This window comes from Triticum urartu, chromosome 1A, assembly GCF_056163025.1.
Source record: "Triticum urartu cultivar PI428250 chromosome 1A, HENAU_Tu73, whole genome shotgun sequence".
Taxonomy (NCBI): domain Eukaryota; kingdom Viridiplantae; phylum Streptophyta; class Magnoliopsida; order Poales; family Poaceae; genus Triticum; species Triticum urartu.
This window is the reverse complement of record NC_141873.1, coordinates 543,064,301-543,070,688: the sequence shown is the minus strand read 5'-3', so window position 1 is coordinate 543,070,688 and position 6,388 is coordinate 543,064,301. Positions and strand designations below refer to the sequence as shown.

The 6,388-nt window shown below is 43.4% G+C and overlaps 1 pseudogene; it reads left to right on the top strand.

Annotated features, from left to right (window-relative positions):
• Positions 1-204: 204 nt before the first annotated feature.
• Positions 205-811, top strand: LOC147992428 (uncharacterized; annotated as a pseudogene).
• The last annotated feature ends 5,577 nt before the right edge of the window (positions 812-6,388 follow it).

Below are 6,388 nucleotides of genomic sequence, written 5' to 3'. Positions count from 1 at the left end.
GAGAACAAAGCCTACATACTCGCCCGGCTCGCAATATTTTTTGCGGCAGCCCGCAAACCGCACGCCACAAGCAGTATAACTGCGGTTCCGCGACCCTTTTGCGGGTCCAAACCCTATCCCTTCGCCGCCGCGAGCCACCCGATTCCCCTTTCCTCTCTCCCAATTTCTCGCCACCGGCGACCACCCGCCCCGCCTCCAGCGGCCATGTGGGGGCGCATGTGGAGCTCCGGACGCGGCTCCAGCAGCAGATCCGACCATGAGCACGACCCGGAGCGCGAGCGGCGCGTCCGGTCGTACGGCGCGAGGAAGCGCGGCGCCCGTAGGTGGACTAACCACGGGATGTCGCCGCCGGCGAGCTTCAACCGCCGCGAGACGGAGGAGTACGGCCAACGCGCGTCCTTCTCCTCCGCGAGGTCCTACGCCGGATCCTCCTCGTCCTCCGGCACGGGCTTCCTCCCCATGAGGAGGGAGTGGTCGGATGACGAGGAGGAGCCGGAGCCGCCGGCGCCGTTCGCCTTCGTCCTGGTGAAAGGAGGAGCCCGAGGATCCCGCTCCGCTCGGCCGCCACGGAGTCGTCGGCCCCGAGGACTACGTCGCGGACTTCGACGCCGTCGCCGCCGCCATCGCCGAGCGGAGCATGCGCGAGGAGGAGGAGCACCGGCGCCACGCCGAGGAGCTGGAGGCCCTCGAGTGGCGGTAGGCGGTCATCGACAACCGCGCCGCCAACGAGAAGGCCGAGGAGTGGCGCCGCATCCGTGCGGAGCAGGCGGCGAAGTACATCGACTTGTGCAGCTCCGGCGAGGAGGATTGAGCGTCCGGCTCCTCCACGGCGTCGTCCAGTTGCCGCGACCTTGCCACCGTCAGATCCAACCCCTATGCTAGTAGTTTAACGTAGTTTGTAGTATAAACTATGCTTGTAGTTTGTTGATCATGTGATGAATTATATAGTATGTGATGAATTATTAGTGCAATTTCTCCCGCGAAAGTGTTTTTTCAAATTATGCAAGTTTTGATACGGGTTTTGTTCTGCCGCGCATGTTTTCAACCCACAAATACGATCTTCGTGTAACCGCAAACATGTTTTGTGGGTCGAATTTTTGTGGGGTCTGTTAAAGTTGCTCTAACAGTCCCTTGACAAACTAGGAGAAAACGTTGGTGAAAGTTTAATTAGTTTGCAGTGTCGTAGCTTTGATACCGACACGAACTGTATACGCAAGTTAAGTCAGTATGCATGCCTGCAGCCGGGCTGCTGGTGCTGGTGCTGGTCACATCATTATAGTTGGAGTAAACACCACACAACTCCCAGCAAGATATACATGAACTACCAGTGCCGTTGAGTTGGAGTAGTTTCGACTTGAGTGTGAGTCGGTCCAGAGTTGGTTGGCTCTTGGCTCTTCGCAAGTTCAACTTGGCCAATTGCGGCCCCATTTTGCGCTGCTGATTCCAGCTGATCTCTTGACCCCGGGTATTCTGTGGCGAGTGGTGACAAGTCCATAGAGCAAATGTACTCCATGTTGCCTGTAGTTGATCTCTTGACCTCGGGCACTGTGGGGTGGTGACAAGTCTACATATAAGATTAGATCAGAAATATCAGTGCGGCACGACCGTTTCAACTCGATCTCCGTCCGGCAAGGTGCCGCTGATTCTTCACGCGATCGCCGCAGCGTGCAAGCAGTTTATGACTATAGTACACAAGTTGCAGTGTCAGAGGTTTGGCGTATGTTGGGGCGACGAGGGAGGGAGTAATTTCCGTCTGAACAAAGAGAATATACATACAGACGCACGCGCTTCGTGGATCGATCACATGCATGGATGGTCGCGTGGCAGGTCGTGGGGAATATACTCCCTCCGTGTTTCTAAATATTTGTCTTTTTAAAAATTTTAAATGTATTACCACATACGGATGTATATAGATATATTTTAGAGTGTAGTTTCACTCATGTTGTTCTGCATGTAGTTATTTGTTGAAATCTCTAGAAAAAGAAATATTTAAGAACGAAGGGAGCAGTACGTATGCATGGTGAGGAAACCGGTAGCTCATTCTTCCTCCAGTATAATGTACTGGGCTTCTGGTATGGCAGTCTGAAACTCAGAGGCAGGTCGTTCTGTACAGGCTACAGCAGAGGCAGAGGCGCGGGGCCAAACACCGACAGATTGTCCGGCGAACTGGCGTGGTAATTTCGCCCAGTCTCCGGCTCCGTTGTCCGAGATCGCCGTAGTCATACTCCACGGATACGTGGTAATTAGAAGCTGCCAAGTTGCAGTCGCCATGGCCCATTCCCTCCGGTTTATCTCTATGGACCACCCATGCAGTACGCTCTCCCATTTTTATCTCTGGTGGTCAAACAAAGCTACACGGTCCATTTCCTTGACTTTTACACGCGGTAACTACTCCCTCTCTAAACAAATGTAGTAAAATGTACTCCCTCCGTTCCTAAATATTTGTCTTTCTAGACATTTCAAATAACTACTACATATGGATGTATGTAGACATATTTTAGAGTATAGATTCATTCATTTTGCTCCGTATGTAGTCACTTATTGAAATGCCTAGAAAGACAAGTATTTAGGAACGGAGGGAGTACTACGTTTACGTAACTTCTCTGGTTGCCAAGTTTGTCCTCCCTTCGTGAAAAACGTCTTACATTACGAGATGAAGGAAATATCTTTGAAACACACCCGGACAAGTTTTTCATAATCACCCAAAAAAGTTTTTTGTAATCAAATTTGGCTTATGCTATAACATAAAAAGATTATTGGATACAATGAGAATAACTCACACAGAACAATAGACAACTTGGAGAAAGTACCACCAGCGACCTATTGAGGAGCAAACCTTGTTGAATCGCCACCCCAAAAGTAGGACAAGGTGCACAACGGAGATTAGCAGTCTGCAAAGGCGATCTAGCTAGGTGAACAGTCGTGCCAGTATCGCTAGACAAACACGACTACCATACTCGCAAAGGGTAGAACAAAAGGGATCTTGAATAAGATAAGATGAGATTGTCACCAACTATGCAACAGAGCCATGCCAAAGTACAACAACAAGCACCAACCCGTCTTCCAATAAGATTGGTGAAGACAAAAACTCACGAGCTCTTTGGCAGCACCAGACCAAGTGCTACCGAGACGAGATTGGAGCCATATGACTTTTATTCGACACAACATTTGAGCAATGTCACCATAGCACTAAAGCCAAAATGGAAGAAATCTTACTACATACCGAACAAGAGAAAAAACACACGCAACATACGTCTTAAACACATGTTGTTTCCTTTTTGTCGGGAGAGATCCTCACTTCACTTTATTCAACAACTATTTTCAAGGGCATCACTACAATATCGTGAGGGACGCCAAGCTAGATATGGCGGCCTACATCTAGAGATAAAGAAAACATAGATGAATTATGAGCTCATAATTACTCTTCCTATCTTCATGACTAAAATTGCACATTGCAAACTCAAACTTTATAGCAACTAGTAGACCGCCCGTGCGTTGCCACGGACTTTTGAAAATTTGTATTGGTTGCATGTCAAATTTTACATAGATAGAAAGATAGGCAATAACAATTATTTTTTGGAATGATACGCTTGCAATGTACTTTGATAACAAAAAATGTAATTCGGCCCTATACACCTGATGCAAACTCAGACTTTATAGCAATAATCCCCCTCGCGATTGCTTCATAATTCCCATCTGTGCCATCGCATCATCTTTCACTGTACTTTCACAATCACATGCAACATTGTGTCCAATGAATGTGACGGGCCTAGAACTAGTGACCGTAAAGTCAGTAGTCAAAGTAGCCACGTTGTTGCAAGCCGTAAGGACCCCTTTTGAACCTCCTTTGTTATGTTGTTGTCTTCAAGGTGTTGTGGGTGTAGGATCTGCTGCATGTGACCATGGTCGCTTGCACGGCTGTGTCCTTGGGAAAAGCTGGAAAATCATGTTCCACGCTTAGAACGTCGCAAGTCATCCAGCGAGAGATAGCTCCACCTCGCCAATAGCACAATCTATTTCGTCATCCAATTGGGCTGGCCCAATGAAGTGTTTCACGTGGATGTCCTGAATACTGATTCATGGAACTTTCCACTGGTTTTGGCTAGTGTGTTGTTAGGGTGGTTCCACATCTTTTTTTTCTTTTTCTATTTTCTGTGTTTTTCTTTACGTTTTTGCCGATTTTTCTTAAGACTTCTTTATTTTTAGGTTTCCTTTTCCTTTTTTTCTTTTATTTGCATTTACATGTCCACTTTTTTAGTATACCCTTTACATTTTTCATATACCTCTGTATAACTTTATGAAACATTGAACTGTTTTTGAACATTGAAAATTTTGTTGAATACATTAAAAAGATTAAATGAACCTTTAATATTTTTTGAATACAGGTTGACCATTTTCTAATACATGTGAAACATTTTTCAGATACACCTGGAACATTTATAAAATAAGTGATAAATATTTTTCAAATATATGTTTATAATTTTTCAAATGCACGTGGAACATTTTTTTGGTACATGTTGAACCTTTTTTGGAATATATGTTTGAATTTTTTTCAATTACATGTTTAATTTTTTTTGAATATACGTTAATTTCTTTAAAATACATGTTGAACATTTGGTTGGACGATAAAAAACATTTTTTTAAAATCACTCAATTGTTTAGCCACTGTGTAATAATCTTTTTGAAATCACAAACATATTTTGTAATGCGTGAACTTTTTTTAAAATGTCCCAAAGATCCTCATTATGTACCTTTTTTTCTAAATTACATGGAATTTTTTTACATTTTATAAACATTTGAAAACAATCACAACCATATTATAGGAGCGCATGAACATTTATACGTCAAGGAAATTTTATTGAAGAGTTTGAACATTTTTAGAAATTAAGCGCACACTTTTTTATGCATTAAGATGTTTTTCTACTGCACGTTGAAATTTTTTATTTTGGAATATATGTATTTAAAATATTTTTAAAAATATATAGATAAAATAAAACAAAAAAAATAACTGATGAATAAAGAAGCAAAGAAGAAAGAAATGAATGCACATGCCCGGAGCTACTACTGGACCGGCCCAATAGTAGTGACGCGTGATGCTTGCTGAGGCGAGACTTGCTTCTGTTGCGCTACTGCTGGCGAGACAAAGTGTTGCCCGACATGAGTCGATCAAACACATATGCCCTCAACACTATATGGGCTGGTTTGACACGAGAAAATATCATACGGAAACCAACATTCGTTTAAACCGGTGAAAACCACATGAGAACGATGTTTCGAATTTTTTTAAAACTCCAAAAAAATGGGATGTTAAGAGAGTGATGTTCTATTACCTAGAAAAATTTCAAGTTCAAACACATTACGAGATATGAGCTCAGAAAAAAAAACCAAATCAGTCTTGAATAGTGCAAAACAGTAACGTCACTATTCATTGCTGAATTTGTCATTTTTATAGCTCACATCCCGTGATGTGTTTCACATGAAATTTCACATGAGAATAGAACATCATCCTCCTAGCATCCCATATTTTTTTCTCTGATTTTTTTGGAATTCTCAAACATGGTTTCCACGAAGTTTTTTTAGAAGGTTTTCGTATGATATTCTCCCGGTTGGACACTATCTTGACAATCTACTATGAAAATGCTGGTTAATATTTGGTTTACTGAATATTAACTTCAATACTAACATGAATGAAATACGCAAGTTGGTATGCATCAGGGCTCCTGGTCAGATCACTATCATGTACTCCCTCCGTTCCTAAATATTTGTCTTTTTAAAGATTTCAAATGACTACCATATACAGATGTATATAGACATATTTTGGAGTATAGATTTACTTATTTTACTCCGTATGTAGTCACTTGTTAAAATCTTTAAAAAGATAAATATTTAGGAACGGAGGGTGTAACTAATAGTTGGAGTAAACACCATGCAACTCTCAGCAAGGCTCGCGGAAGGGCTCCTGCTTTCTTTTTAAATGTTTTGTTGTGTGTGATTTGGATTTTGACCTGCCCGGAAAGACTAGGCGATGCCCTGCTCCCTCAAAGATGGAATAAGATTCTCGCTGCTTAGCCCCCATCCCGGCGATGCTACTCATCAGGGAGTTGTGCAAGTTTGTCTCTGGCGGATCTCGCAGGATTTAGTTAGTGTTTGTCTACGGTTGTTCAACTTGGATTCGACCTTCATTCGTATGCGTTCATGTGTCTACATTCGCGGGATTTATGCTTCTCTTCGTCAGCGACCATTGTTGTATTGGTGCATTGGTCCGGTGGGGCCTTAGGACAACGACCTTCCGGTTGTCTGCTACCATAAGGTTTGCCCAGCTCCGATAAAAAAGGAGAGATGACGGCGATGCACCTTGGGCTTATTCCAATGCTTGTAGTCGTTGCTA